Below are 15,405 nucleotides of genomic sequence, written 5' to 3'. Positions count from 1 at the left end.
CCTTCCTCACATGGTATACTGCCACATTCTTTCATTCTTTGTGACCCAGGTGGACTACCGCTAAACATCAGATTCCCTATTCCTGCTTCCTGAGCCTCTGTGGTTATTTTAACAGGGCTGTTACCTCCTCTGCCATACCCCTCCAAGTATATGGCTGAACTCTGAACTCTTCCCCAACACCACCAAACTTTCTCTCGTATAAAAATTTTGTCATTATAATCAGATAGTGAAATGTCAACCTCCAAAATGAAATCCTTCAAAACTAGGAAAATAATAGAAAGGTGCTTTCAGCATAATTTCTGTTTATTTCTGAAAACAGTTTAGTATGCAGGCAATTTTACTTTGTATCGATTCTCGTTCAAAAAGAGTTACTTAGCACTGCTTGAGAAACTCTCACCCTCTTGGAATACTAAATTACAAATCAGTAAACTCTGGTGAAATGTTTTAAGTTGGTCTATACAAAACTGACCTTTTCTCTAATAAAGCATCATCTGTTCTATAATGTCAGTCCTTTTAGATTAAACTAGAAGCTTAAAACTACAAAACTTAAAAAATGTGGACTTCACTAATTTAAGAATTATCATAATTCAGAGGTAGTTGGGTAAAATCTGTTGCCTGCAGTATCTCTGGGGACAGGTGTACTTGACAAATTAATCACATGAACCAGTTAAAAATGAAAGTCAGCAATTATTTTCAAACTTTACTTCAATAGAAACTCACATAGAAACAATGAATTACTGCAAATAATTCTTAGACAAGATAATCTCTGAATTTGTATGAAAAAAATACCTGTAGTAGGTAGTACCTAGCAGTGTGATCTTGGACAAAGCATTAAAACATCTTTGAACCTTCTTTCCTCATCTGTAGAAGTATCACCTTATTATAAAGGTTATTAAGAGAATTAAATGAAAAGGTTATGTATTATTATCATTTATTTAGTGACCTATTCAAGGTCTAGATTCCAGGTCTTTAAATTTCACTGTTTTTAACTGTTCTAGTTTATTTTGGTTGAGAGAGTCAGAATAATAAAGAAAAAATTTGGAACCTAAAGACAAGTGAATTTTTGTTTAAAGATGTTCGTAAAATATTTCGTAGTATCTTTTTGTCAGCATCGTTAAGTTTGTGTTTCTCTTCACAAACTTGCTTTTAAGGCATTAAAAAAGGGAAATGCGTAGGAATAGGGAGAATTCATTGAATTTAACTTTACACATTTCAGAGCTGAAATGTTCTTTGTTGATGAATATTTACCTTTCCGGTAAATGTCTCCCTACTCTATCATTAGCAATTAATACCTGAAAATAGAGAACTGTCTAAATCTAGAAGAGAGACAAATTGCCTGTGAATCTAATAATAGATATTGAGTGACTCTTATACAGTAAGAAGCTTTTTAAAAATTGCATTTCTGGGAACGTGGAGTTGCAGAATATTATTAGTTTAACAGGTAATATGCTGACATGTTTGATTATATTGTAAACAAATTGAATTTTTCCTGGTGTTGAAAATTCAAATTCATTTAAAGACCTGAAGAAAGTACCTAGAGAGAAAAAGATTACCCATGGTTAATGCTGACCTGTGTAGAGTTTGGAGTACTTCTTTCATCTAGTCTGAAGTGTTCCTGATTGTAGTACTTAAAAGAAAAACAAAACAAAAAAACGGTTTTCATTTTAGAGATGAAAGATGAACGGGGTCTGAGCATTTTTAGAAACTTCTCTCCCTCCATCTTCACCAAGAACTATATTTTATTTGCTCTTTAGCCCATTTGTTTTCATATATATATATATATATATATATATATATATATATTTAAAAAGTGTAACAACTCAGCTAGATTTTTATTTGAGTTCACTATAAGCAGAGTTGGATAATTTGTATTTCTTTCCCCCAAACCATGCAGTTTCCTTTATTTGCTGATTATGATATGCTGTTACTAAACCTATGAGAGGCCTCTCTGTGAAGTGCATTTTAATATTTAAATCAAATAGCAATTGGAATACATTAATGCCCAGTGGGCAAATGTGTCATTTGAAAGCAGCTGCTGAGCCTTCTCCCTGCTGCTCCAATTAACACATACTGCACACTTTTGTCAGCAAGAGGCAGTGCATATGGATGAAACCACTTTGTTGCTCATTAGTATGATATGCAAGAACACAAAGGGTTAATCAATTTGCCCATTGCAAAACAATAGCTTTTCAAGAAGTTTCCTAAACACTGAGCTTTGCTATAAAGGGTGCTAGATTAGGGGATGAGATTAGCAGATAAGAAAAAGTCGGTTCAGTCTTTTAGCTTTGGTTCAGCCCATTGACTAGGTGTTTCCCCGCCCCTCTTTTCTCCTACACCCCCGCCCCTGATGATGGAGATGTCGGAGAGTGAAATTCTCGTGCTGGGACTCCTCTCTCAGCTGAATCTTTTGTTGAACTTTGTTCTGTTATATTCTGAAGCTGTTTGAAGTCCAAAGCTTCGCTGTTTATTTTTTCTCTTATTCTTTCTTATCATTTTACTTTCTCTTTTCCCTTATTTATTTATTTTTTTAAATTGCACATTTGACAGTTTACTGAGCAAAGTAAGAAATCCTGTCAAGGCAAACCCATATCGCTCCTCTGTTTTCCCTCCCATGGCTAAAATCTCAGCGTTGATGGGCGCACAGAGGCAGATGGAGGGTTAGCGTGTCCCGGCCCCAGGTTCGGGGTTGGGCATTCATGCTCCACCAGCTCCCGGAGCAGCTGGGCTGTTGCTCCGCTCAGGCGCTGGCTGAGCCAGGCTGCACGGTGGAGAGATGGAACGCTTCCTGGGTTTCGTCAAGCAAATAAGAAGATCTAGGAGAAGAAAGGGGAAAAAGTACCGACCAGAAGAGGATTATCACGAGGGCTATGAGGATGTCTATTATTACGCTTCAGAGCATTTTCGAAGTAAGCGCTTCCCTCCACCCTCCTGTTCCTTCTCGCATGCTGGGACTAACAATAAACCTTGTGTGGAGCTTGAATCTTAAATGCAAAAGGTTTCCCAGATGGTATTCTGGGTGAGCAGTCTGTAAGTACTGAAGTGCTACATTTTGCTTGATTTGTTGCAAGAACAGCCATCAGATAGCATCCAGACAATATAACTACCTCAGATCTATACACATGATTAATATTTTAGGAGCAATTAATTGATTATGTGATCATTTAAATGAACCATTCAAAAATTATCTTGTAAGCCAATGTAGTAGGTGGTTAAAATATGTTCTGTTGGAGTTGTTGTTAATAACTGCTTTTTTTCTTTCAGAATAGGGAACGCTCGCTTATTTGGGAGAAATAATTGTTCAAGTTGACAGTGATGTTTAATGCTCTTTATACAGACTTCTAGACAGTTATGTGTGATTAATATGAGGTGTTGTTTGTACAAGGGAGTTCAAATGCTTTCCTCTGATGCACGTTCATAATTTCGTTATTAAGGGAACTCTTATTTGCTGTCAACTAGAAGCGATGATACCTGTAGAATAAAATAATATATCCATATGAAAACATTTGTAAATTAGCTTATAAGTAGCAGAGAACTAGAATTTTTCTTGTAGTTATCAGTCCTTGAAAAGTTCCAGGTGAGATTTAGACTCACCTGGAACTTTTCAAGGACTAAATGCCTAAGCATGTGGAGAAAAAGCGGCTACATGCAGATATCACTGAGTTTATGAGTACCTGACAGTTATATATGATCTATATTTACAAAATCAAAAAATTATTTTTATTTTTCAAATAAAGATCTTTATAAACTTGTATTTCAATTCTAATTCTCCCTGGCCTTTTGATGTCCAGTTGTAATATATCCCATTTACAACCTCTGTGAGTGTTGACTAATAAATAATTTAGAATTCATTTCTGTGGTATTGAAATCCATAAGAATTAGGTCTAAATGCCAGAAATTCTGCTGACTGATGAAAATTGAGGGTTGAAAAGTCATGAGGTGGCAGCAAGATAATGCAAAATTATAATTCTTTGACATTTGCTTTGATAATGTAGTTATGTGGCTTTTATAGAGTAATATCTGAGTTTTAGAGATGTTTCTCTTCTATAACACTTTTACATAAATAATCTGCTCTAATATAGTGACACTATATGTTTCCTGCATTTAGTTTCCATAATATATTCAAGAATTTAACTAAGATTTGTGTCACATCAAAAAATACTGTCAGCTTGCATGCATAATTCTGAAAACTTGTAGATAAACAGGAAACTTGAGAACTTTTAATTACATTGATGTTCACTGTGCAAATTTCTTACAACTACTATATACTGAGTCAAATCTATACATTCTTGGGTTTTGATTGTTATGTGTTTGTACAGACAATAAAAAATATCTCTCTCAAATGCTTACACCCTACTAGTTTTGGTAGAGATTTACAAACGACAGAGATACTTTATAAGTGTACAAAATGTGCCTACAAGGAAAAGTATTTGTGGAGGTATCTGAAGAAATATCCTCAAACTAGAGTTAGGAGAATGATATAGCTAAGGCAGGAGTCTTTATACGTCAAGCGTGCTAACTTAAAAAGAATCATGTCATATCTGATTTGTCAAGTTCATGCTAAAGATAAGATGCTAAACATCAAATGTTATTTGCTTTAGATGCAAAACTGACATGTTTTACCCTGTGATTTATCAGAGAGCACCCATTATGTAATATTTAACTTTGTGAAGGTAGATGAATGTTGAGTTGCCAACGTCAGACTGCTATATCGTAAACAGAATATGTCAAAATGGATGCAGGCACTTGAGTTTGACATTTCATCAAATGTTAAATAGCCAGAGATTTTAAGGAAGATATGTCATACAACATAATGACCTCTCTATGCATCTTTTTATTTCAGTTTCGGGGCCTTTCTGAATTGGGTAGGGGAGACATCCACTTATATTTTATGGCCGTATTAAAAGTATTCAAGGGGAGACTGATTCTTACAACTAGTCCTCTCAAATGGATAATACGGTTTAATTCAATTACATCTATGGTAGTGTATCTATTTTAATTAGTCTTTGGCATAATTTGAAAGTTTATACTTTGTTTCCCTAGATGGCTTAGAAAAACTATTTACATTAAAGCTCAAAACTTAGTGGAATTTACATCACATCTTAGTTAATGGTGCTATTGATAAACCAGAATGTTGTTGCTCATTTTTCTCCTTATATTATATGTTTCTTGAAAAAACTTAACCGTCTTCTTGGTTTATGTAGTGATTCGGATTACCACAGGACCTTTATCCGTACGTTATTGAAAGATTGGGCTAGAAATATGTTCTCGGAAAATTCTCCAATAAGTGTGCCCTTCCTTTAATACATTCTTAAGTGCTTAATGATATTTAATTTTATCCCTAAATAATGTCTCTTCTATGGTGGGTTCTTATTTAGATTTTCACTATCCTTTCCTTCATCTTAAACACGACACAGTTTATAATCTCATGAAGTGCCAAAGACCGAATTAAAATGTCAGTAGTGTCTGATCCTGTGAAAGTGAAGTTATTCTAAAAATAGATGATTTTTTTGTAACTTCATCAAAACTGAATTTTGATGATGATGATGATGATGATGATGATGATGATAGATTGATTTTAAATCTTTCCTGATTTTATATTGGCTTGATGTAGGTGTATGTCATTGTGTACGGGATGACTACATTTGATTTTTGAAAATCTGCTTTCATCACTCATCTATCCTTTCATAATTCTGGAGCTAGCGTTTAATTAAACTAGACAAATGCTTTGGGCAGATTCCCAAACTTTTCTGAGTTTTCACAGGAAGTAGAATTAATTTCTTAAGTTTTTTTTTAAGTTCTAGAATTATACAGTTTTCAACTTTGTTTTATTTCTAAAACAATTCAGGTCAATATTTACCAAAGGATCTTAACTGAGATTTTAGCCAAAAAAATTCACCTGGGTGTCCAGAAGGAATTGGTTTTCTGGTGGGAATTGTCAGTAGGGAAATTTCTGTTTCTTTCAGATAATAATCTATCATTGAATATTAAGGAGTTTTGAAGGATATTTATAAACCATGAAATTCTGAATTTGTTGGTAAATCCTAGACCTCATCTTTTGTTTAATCTTATCTGCCAAGAAGCACCATTTACTTTGAAATTCTCACAGATGATTCATTTGGTGTTTTTCTTTAAGAAAAACTGGCACTGATGACAAAACTGATTAATAAACCATATGTAACAGAAAGCTAGAAAAGGATCCCGAAATTCAATTTTGTTGTATTTGGTGCTTTTATTTGTTTTTAATTAAATACTGTGTTATAACCATACCTTTTTAAAAGGGTCTGGCAGATCATATTTTGATCAATCTATCATACCAAAAAAAAAAAACCCCTCTCACCCTATTTTTATGTATATTTTTATTTATCCACACTGGATAATATTCAAGTTATAAAGCAGACAATGTACATTTTATGCGTTCTCTGATGATGATGATAGATTGATTTTAAATCTATTTATGATAGAAGTTCTGACCTGCTGTGGTCCATGGAGGGAAGAGTTTTGAATTACCAGAAAAGGAAGAATTAGGAATAGAAGTGAGTATGTGAGCCACTTTCACTTATGACCCTGGCACCTTTGCACATGTATAATGGCACTGAATTAGGCATGGAGTTCCTCCATGGTAACCGCACTTCTCAGTTTTCTTCCTAACTCACCTGGGTGAGAGAAAAGATGTGCTGAAAGCTTCTCAGGGCAGCCATTAGTGACCCATTCAGCTTTCCTCCTGAAGTCCTTTTGGGGAAACTAGAGAAAGCGAGAAATGTGAATATATGGTTTAGACCTTTTGAGAAAAGGTCATTAGTATTTACAAACTATTGTTGCTGTTGTTGTTGTTTGCCTATTCTAATAGATCCTGAGCAACAAATGTGTGTTTAAAAACATTGTTAGTTAAGTTACTTTAATAAACAATGTATGTGTCTAAATCCCTAGTTAGCCAATTCATGCTTTAAAGTGCCTGAGATGTTTAAACTACATTTTAAGAGGGCTGCTCACTTTCTTTTATTTCCCTGAAAAATGCCCTGCATTGTTCTTCTTGGAGAAAAAACAATTTTGGTAATAAGTGTGTGTAGTGTGAGAATTTTTAGGAACTGGTGTGGGTAATTAATTCAAGTAATTCTCACTAGTTCCTTTAACAAGATTTTTTCCCCCAAATTCATGTAACCCCATCCTCTCTGCACCTCAGAATTGACATCTAATTAGGATTCTCTGTCTTCATAAATGTGCCAAAAGGATAGAATGAGAACTTTTACGTATACTTTGGAAAGATGGCTAATCCGTGCTCCTATGTGTTTCAAAGGCTGAACACACACAATCCAGGGGGCTAATGTCTTCTTCAGCTGCTGGGGGGACAAGGGAGGACGGAGGGAAAGGGAAGAAGAAGGGTGAAATGGAAAGAGAAAGGGCAGCACATTTCGTAGGTTGTCCTTACCCTCCAAGGTTTACGAGCATAAAGGCCATTTATTTCTATGTTAAAAACAGTGATCAAACCGACGGGTCTTGAGTGTGAGATACTGGATAATTCAAACCTTACCTGTACTTAGTTTGACTCGAAAAATCCCAAACACATTAGAAGAAACATCAATTATGTAGAAACATGGCAAAATTGCTTTCTTTATGACTATACTGCTTATTTTTCTTTCCTAAAATTATTTTCTCTCTCTAGTATAGTTGTTTTGTCGAAAATTGATTGGCTACCATGTTCCATTTGTCTGGGGTATTTTGTGTTGTCAGCTTTATTATCTCGAACTGTATTTTTCCCACATGGAATAATTTAAAGAAATATTAAGGTTGAAAGTGACCTTAAAATATACTTTATCCAACCCAAGTATTCTTTAGATGAATAAACTAGGATACAAACGAATTAAGTGACTTATGTAAGCTCCCGCTCATCCTTGTAGAAGGCAGACCTCCTATTAGGTCTTGTTCTACACTCACCTTTCAGTCCTCCAGTGACTTTTCTCGTGATCTTTAAGTTCTAGGATCCAGCTACATATGAATTAGAACTGTTAATTTCCCTCCTAGGTGGCTTTATTCTTTTGGACAGGTCATCTTATCTTAAACTAAACTCCTGAACAAAAACTAACTCCTATTGTAATATTACAAGTCAAATTAACATGGTGTCTTATTTATAGATGATGTTAATGACAGTGATTGTTAGTGACTTGAAAAACTAGCTCACAGTATTTCCTATATCACCTCCCATTCACTCTGTGGTTTGCAAATACAGCCAGTTTTGTCACTGCATATCCATTCAGGGGACTTAGAATAGCATAATTTTATCAGATAATATTAGAATTAGGAGAAACCTTGGAGTTCAGTTAGGAAGGCTTGGTATTCAATATAAGACATCCTTTCTTAGCATTCCTGATAAATGGACATCCGGCTTTTGTTTAAATCTTCCAGTATGATGACATTCACTTGCAAACAAGGCAAGTCACTGAACAGACCTATGTCTTTTGAACGAGTCCTAAATTATATGTTCAGTTGTTTACATATTCCAACAAATACAATATATTCTCAAAATTTTATTTAGACCCAAATAAATATAGACTCTGTTAAATTTAATGTGCAATGAGATGTCATGCCTCCTCTTTATTCACATTATTCTTTTACTGATATAACATATGGTATGTGGAGATGAGTAATTCCTTCAATGCTATTTTTGTTTTAGCTATACGAACCCGGAAGAGCTCTGTATTGGGCCCACATCCATGTGATAATTTTTCCTTTTTCCTTCTTTTAAAAAATTTATTTCTACAAGATCACCAAACCCTCCTTTATTTAATGAAAAACACATTCTAGCGCTTTCTTTTTGATGATGTAGACATCTATATGTCTACCTTGAAACTCTTCCCCCGCCCCACCTTGGGAAGAACAATCCTCATATTTAAAATAACCCTCTTTCCACTCCAATTCAGTCATTATTGATTGATCAGAACCAACATAATTATATTATACCATTTCCTTAGCTTTGATGGTTGGTCTGGCAGTGGACATATAAACCAAGCTGAGTACTCCTGTGGAAGTTTGCAAATTTAACTCAATGCCCTCTACCACATAGGAAAAAAAGCCAGTCTGGAATGGGAGAGAATCAAGTCAACGTACAAAAAAGGTGGCGATGAAAGATAAGAGATCCCTCACAGTTTTGTAGTCACCATCTCTAATCCTTGAGGTATGTAGGGCTGTCCAAATTGAACTGCACATAGCTAGAAAGGACCAGAACCAGAGTTGAAACTCAGATCAGCTAGTTTCTAGTTTGATAATATGAGTAATTTTTTTTAATTTGGAAAATATGATTACTTGGGTATTTTTATTTGATAGAAATAAGCACCAGAAATGGAAACTAGACTTTTTCATTTAGTTTCTACCCTCCCAAAATATAATTTTCTCTTTTTTTCCAAAATGTAATTTTCTTAACGAGACTAAGAAACTAATGACTTTAGATGACTCACTTTGATCTTTATGCTTCTTCAGTTTCTTATTTGTAAAACGAGGGCACTACATCCCAGTGTGGAGTACCAAAGACCTTGAGAAAGTCATCATTGATAGTTCCAGTCAGTAGAGCTGCATCTCGCAGAGCAGCACACAGCCAAAGCAGGTGGAAGAAGGAGACAAAGAGCCAGTGGGCGAATCTGAGCACATTTCTCGTAGCAGCATTACTGCATGTATTTAACATTCTTTGCCCTCACTTTCCATCCAGAGTTAAATTTTGTTTTAGAGGAAACCATACAACTTCTCCATTGAAATCTCACCAGAGTTCTGCCACCAGGATTTACAAATCCTATTTATAAAATAGGATTTGGTACATACAATTGTTTTTTATCATCATGAGCCCTGAAACTAGGTGTTTTAGAATACCAAGTATAGGACAGTGAGACCCTCAAAAGGATACATGTGTGCAAGCACACATGCACACTGCACTTACCTAGATATTTGTGAAATCAAAAATAGCACCCTTTCTTTGTGCAAAGGTGATATCTATTTCTTTAGAGGCAGCTGTATCATGCTGATTAAATATGTGGGACTTGGATGAGATGACGTAAGTTGGAATCCTGGCTCTTTCCCTTAATAGATATGTGACCTTGGCAAGTAAATCTGTCTGGGCCTCAGTTTCCTCATCTGTGAAACTGGGTAACCACCTTATCAGGTTATTGTCAATTAAATGACAAATTACAGTACTTAGTGCTTGATACATAGTGAACACTTAGTACATGTAAATAGAAGAAAGCCTTATTTTAAAGGCATTAAGTGAAGCATTTTAGGTAGTTATGAATGGCAGACTAAGGAGCTTAAATTCATTGTGTAGCACTGAGGCACTATTGTAGGTTTTTTAGTAGAGGTATAATGAGGGAAGAACTGTACTTTAGAAAGATCAGCGTGGTATTAGTGTATAAAAGAGATTAGAGGAAGAGACATAAATAAAAAAGTAGATATGGCATTTGTGGGAAAATGTAGGTGTAAACAGAAGGAATATATTCAACATACTGAGTTTGAGTTGCCGTGAAGAATTGAGTTGCCAAGGAGAATTGTTAGGAGGCAGCTTAAAATGTAGAAACTGGGGTGATGGTGAGGAGATAGGGCTTAAGAGATTTGAGAATATGTGTATAGATTTGATGGATGAATCATGGGACTAGATGAACTTGATAAGGGTGACTTCTGACTTAGTCTTATGCTGACCATTCTTGGGGCCAAACAAGCAAAAGAGATAAAACATACAATTCTCATGTTATAAGAAAGAGTTTCAACAGGTAGAGAAATCAATGCTGTAGATACCTTAATAAGGGATTTGTAATGAGTACCGAAAGGATTGCCCATTTGATTAATTTCTCATAATGATGATATAGCAGATTAAATGCAAGTCAGTTATGCAAAGGGAAACGCAACTTAAAATAGGTGTTAGGATTTAAAAGTTGGATTTTTGTTAGTGTTGTACATTTAGTTATATCCTAGAGATAAAGCTATTTCTAAATGTGTTATACAAAAATAGGGCACTAGTACATGCTGTAACATGGAAGAGCCTCAAAAAATATGCTAAATAAAAAAATCTAGACTCAAAAGGCCATGTTTTAATGCAAATGGGCATAAGGTTTCTTTACGGGATGATTGAAAGCTTCTAAAAATTTGACTGTAATGTTGGTCGCACAACTCTGTAAACTGACCTTAAAAATCATTAAATTGATTTAAAAAAAGAAAAAAAGCGATAGACACTCAAATGACTATCTGTGTTTTTGTTTTATTTATTTATTTACTTAGCAGCTCCCAAGTGGGCAGAGTTTTTTCTTCACTATGGAATATCTGAAGTAGTAGTTCAGTCAAAAAGTGTTTATTAAGTACCAACTCAGAAAAAAAAATCAAATAAAATGTGGAATATAGAATTATTCACCATGATACCAGAGGGCAACATTCCCAGTGGTATTTTAGAATATATAATAGAATTGATTTTGTGCCTTTTTTTATTCCAAGTGTTAGAATTCTACTCCAATATCTCATTAACTGTTTCATAAGCTTACAGCCAAAAAGCTTTCTGAAACATTGAACCATAGAACTGAATTCTTTGGATCTGTGCATTTAAACTAAATATTAGCAATTAGGTCTATAGATGTGTAGAAACTGAGTTAAATTGCAATTAATATACTAAACTTTTGAAGATCTCTGTTCTAGAAACTGAACTGACTCCAAAATATTGTGAAATTATGGCTAAGTAAATTCTTCATAATTAGTATTATTTAAAATATAAGATAGAGTATAATGCCCACATTTTCTTTTTGATTTCCCTACCCTGTCAAGAATAGGGAGATTCAATTTTTGGTAAGCTTCCCACCATTTTTATTCCTTCAGCAAATACTCAATGATATTCTCCATGTGTCCGACATCATTCTAGGTGCTGGAGATAGAGGGTTAGAGAAGACAGAGAAAATCTTTCCTACTGGAAGCAGCAATATAACAGGGAAACAAAATTTAAAAATAGTGCTAAGTGCAATAGAGAAAATCAGATCAAAGTTACAGAGCAGAATGTAGGAAATGGAGAAAGGGGTGTTTTAGCCGATCCTTCTTTGAGAACTAGATGTTTGAGCTGACTCAGATTGAAGAAACAGCCACTGTGTGAATATTTGCATAAGAGGCCAGGGCATAAAACCGTCTGGAGTTAGAAATGTAGTTATTTATTTTAATACAATACTTGCATTGACATCTTCTGAATGGACTGTTTCCTTAAAGCCCATTTGTAAAATGAGTTGTTTGGAATTCTGAATGCATTTTTTCCTAGGAAAATGTAGATTTCAAGCCAGGCTTAACTATAAAGAGCTTTGCAGTATTTCACTAATAGGTAAAGTATGTCTGTAGCCAAAGGAGACATAATTATTGGGGGAAAAATAACCTTTATTTTGTTGAAAAAGGTAGGGCCATGGTTGCCATTCATATATAGGAGTCTTCTGTTAGAAGGTGTCTGCCAAGTTAGGGGTTCTCTAAAGTGTTTTAGGGGAATGAGAAAATGGCTTGCTCTACCATTAGATTAATATAAGTGTGTCATGATCTTCTTTACACTTGGATTCTAAACACCCATTGACTTTGTAATGGATGTGAGCTTGCCATGTAATCAGAGGATACTAAAATGTATGATTGTTTCATGGTTTCTTGTTTGTTTTCTATAGAATAAAAATATATTACGCTTCTTCCTAGTCTTTGAAAATCACCACATTATAGACTCTTAATAGCTTATGCATTTTATAGGAAAGATTATATGTCAAAGAAATTTGTTCCAGAGAGTGAGCAGAGTTGTACAGGGTCTCTCGGGTTACAGTCCTATTGCATTGCTATTCTCTGTGCTTTATGGAAGACTGGACACTTTATGTTTCTGTTGTTTATAAGTTTACTAGCAATAGATAACCAGGGAATTTTATATTGCTCATTGGAATATTAAGTTATTTTCTAGATTAGTTACTGTTTGTTAAATAGGATTCTAAGGATTAATCTTTTATGTTTAGAAATAAATCTAGTGTAAGATTTAAAAAATCTTTCTGTTCTCTGATGACTGATGGAATTGCTTTTCAGGAGATGCATCTAACCAACAAACTTTAAAAAAATTGTGCCTAATTTCAATACAGTGGCTTGCATTTTGTGAAAACAGGTGCTTCTGATTATTGCTGAGCTAGTCTTATGTTTTTACATTGCTCTTCTGCTGGCAGTGGTGTGTGAGTCATGAGTTTGCAGGTGCAGAAAATAACATTTGATTTGTGAAGCCCCATTTTTGAGATAAAACTAGGCACATGTCAAATGTAACTAGTAAAGAATGTAAAGCCAACAGTGGCATCTTGCTGAGTCTAAAAATTGGATGTAGGTTAACAGATAGCTACCATTGAAGGTTTAGAAAAGATTATAGTTGGAGTTAATGCTTGTTTTGTAAATCGTGATTGGCATGTGGAAAAATTAGCTTCTGAGAGTATTTTGAAGACAAGAAAATGAACTTATACCTAGAAAATATTTTGCTCAGTACATTTCACCCTACCTAGAATCGTGATCACTTTAAAGGGAGTAGATGTCAAAATTTAGGGTGAAAAATACAGGTGCTCAGCAGTTGGTTATAAATTTTCACTTTATGGCTTTACAGTGGCCTTTCATTATTGAAGTAGAGCTGGGGAATTCCCAGCACCTGAGAACTGTTGTTTATGGCCGGTTTTATCTACTAATACCAAGTTTTCATGATTTATAGGGACAAGCACCTCTTTCATTCTTAAATATCCCAAAGCTTTTGTGTAATGGTATTTTTATGACCATTTGGAAGATGATCAAGCATACAAGGAATCTTAGAGCTAAGAAAAAATGATTAGAATAATCCAGTTCAGCCCTCCGATTTTACATATGATTTTTATCCTTAACAACATAGCAATTTGCTCAGTAATTGTTTTTAAGGCTTTAAGAGAGAAAACATCTCACTCAGGATTGCAGTCAGCTAAGAATAGAACTGACATAGTATTTAAGTCTCTGAACTTGGTGAATTTTTAATCTTATTTTTCTCCGAACTCTTTCCATTGCTTCAAAGACTGCCTCTATATAAAGCTCTCTGCCCAACCCCATTTTCAAGGATTATATCTGGGATGTCTGTGCTGATGAATGATGCCTCACTTACTCCTTTGTTTTGTGATTACCTGTAGGAATGTATTTTCCTGTGATGGCCACTTCATGTTTATATTTCAGCACCCAGGACAGCGCCTAGCTTCCTGGCAAGCTCTGGACCGTTGATAGATATTTCTTGCTTGAAAATCTGTGGAGACTGATTGCCATGAGAAACCCACAGAAACCTATCTCATTACTTTATAGTTACCAGCCGTGTATTCAAAATGATTAGGAAGTTTAGAAAACAATCCTCTTTGACTGTAAGAATTTGAGTTTGTCATATTTATAATTCTGATCCTGTCCCTTTCCTATGTCTCCAGCAGCACAAGAGAACATAATCTTCCAAAAGATTTTTTAGAGAATATAAAGGCAAAGAAAATGGAAGGGGAAAGGAAGTATTTATATTTTATAGACCTATCTTATTTTTTGACACACGCTTGTCACATAGTTCTTGATGCTTGGTCTTCAGAGGTTAGTGCACACTGGGCCTGTGCCTTTAAGCCCTTTACATGAGTTATCTCATTTAATTCTCACAATTCTCTGAGACAGATATTATCATCCTAATTTTCTATAAATCTGGGTCCTAAACAGCTTACTTAACTGTCCCAGTATCATACAATTATATGAGCTATTAAAACTTGCTAAGAAATATTCATTAAGCACTTACTATGTGCTGTATGAGCTGGGCCAAGTATGTCACATCTCCCAACTGCAATGCTGTGTGTCTTCCTCTCCTATGTTGCTGTTTAGGGACACTGTCAAGATGAGAACCTCAAACTTCGTGATAAACTCCTGAGTCATCTTGGATATAATTCCATGTTTCCAAAGGTAGAAAAAGCAGCAACAGCAAATACTGTTATGACTAACCATTTTCGTAATGAGATACATTTTCTTTTTAGTCCTTTTTATTCAGTTGTTTTGAATGAAATTGTGCCTTGAACATGACATTTGCCTTACATTCTGGTGTAACTTTGTGATGTGTCTGTACTTCCCTACTGAATCTGAAATTAGGAACTGATGTATATAATTTATAACGTATTTGGACCAGAGGAAAACTTAGCACCAAGGCAAGCAAACAAGTTCAGTCTAGAGTGAGGACCTTGATGAAACCTCTTCATAGTCCCTTAGCAACATCGAAGTGAATGCAGGACAGCTGTGACAGATCTTGCCAGCTGAATATCTGAAAATGAATGCATATTGTGTTTGTGATACGTGAAACTCAAATTATTAAAAGTTAAACAGCACAAAACCAATACGTCTATATAAACAAAAATGTGCATATGTGTATAAATCTGT

At 34.8% G+C, this 15,405-nt stretch overlaps 1 protein-coding gene across 1 annotated transcript in view; it reads left to right on the top strand.

Annotated features, from left to right (window-relative positions):
• Positions 1-15,405, top strand: part of GRIP1 (glutamate receptor interacting protein 1) — a 626,604-nt gene that overhangs the window by 254,201 nt on the left and 356,998 nt on the right. The gene's annotated exons all lie outside the window — the stretch shown is intronic.

Source organism: Pteropus vampyrus, unplaced genomic scaffold, assembly GCF_000151845.1.
Source record: "Pteropus vampyrus isolate Shadow unplaced genomic scaffold, Pvam_2.0 Scaffold9, whole genome shotgun sequence".
Classification (NCBI taxonomy): Eukaryota; Metazoa; Chordata; class Mammalia; order Chiroptera; family Pteropodidae; genus Pteropus; species Pteropus vampyrus.
This window is presented reverse-complemented; position numbering and strand designations above follow the sequence as displayed.